Here is a 1,178-nt window from a genome sequence, read left to right as displayed (position 1 = left end):
ACCAGGCACCTGGGCTGCCTGGGTGATTGGCAGCCCTGCCAATCACCCTCACGATCACGGAGCACCTCTGCGACTCCGTGACACTTGCAAAGAAAGATTTTTTTTATTTTTTTTTTTTTGCGATTTCTTAGTTGGTCTAATAAAAGGCATCGTCTCTGAACCAAGGGCATTAGAGTTTGGCATTTCTTTTTGTCTCAGACCAACATGGTGACCGAATACATCCCTGAAAGCAGCAAACAAGGGCAGTTGGTGGAGCAAATGGTGGCTTATGCAGCAGCTCCTAGAGCAGCGGAAAGAGGAAGAAGCATGGAGGAAGCATATCATTCCCCTAGTATTGGGGCAAAACTCAAGTGTGCTGCGTCCCAGGGCTGTACGCATCCCAGTACCCTGCTCTGGATGGTTCAGACATTGAGACAGGATAAGAGTCAATGCTCCTTGCCGAGTACAAGAGATTTGCAAGTATGCAAATGAACAGAGAGGCCGTTCCATCATTATCCAAGAAGCAGCTTAGTTACAGCCGGCCAGTGGTAAAATGACTACCAGAAAGGCTCTGAATCCTGAAATCTTTTTTGCATGTGAAGACCAGCGAGTATCTACCTGACAATTCCTCCTGAACGTGCGGCAGCCGTTATTCTCATCAGTCTGTTTCACCGATCCCGTCGCAGAGCCACCCTAATGCCCGGTCGTTTAGGTGGCCGATCACCTCGTAATTAAGAAGACTCTTTGGTACATAACGGACGTGAAGATTTCACGAGCAGCCGACAGAAGGACACAGTTCACATAAGCTCTTAGGCCAGCGCAGATAACGAATACGTTTGCGGTGGTCAAGTCCCGTTTGTGAGCAAATTGTGAACGGAGGCCTATCTAGGACTTCACGTTAGAAGAGCACAGTGCGTGAGCCAGGATCAATCTACCCACAGTCACCTAAGTTCACTTACGTGCCTAGTAGGTGGAATAGTATCTGGCCCTGCCAGCATCTCTATTGAACTATTCATAATGCCTTTTTTAAATATATTTTCCTGGCTACTTCCATTCCAAACCCACCGCTGTGCACAACTGCCCAGCCTGTTTCCCCTACTTGCTTCACTCCACTGAAATGATATTTGCCATCTGCCCGTTTTGAATGGACCTTTCTGTTGTTCCTCACCATTTCTCATGAAGCCAAATAAGGCTTCAGG

Source organism: Crocodylus porosus, unplaced genomic scaffold (genome assembly GCF_001723895.1).
Source record: "Crocodylus porosus isolate Cpor-Errol unplaced genomic scaffold, CroPor_comp1, whole genome shotgun sequence".
Classification (NCBI taxonomy): Eukaryota; Metazoa; Chordata; order Crocodylia; family Crocodylidae; genus Crocodylus; species Crocodylus porosus.
This window is presented reverse-complemented; position numbering follows the sequence as displayed.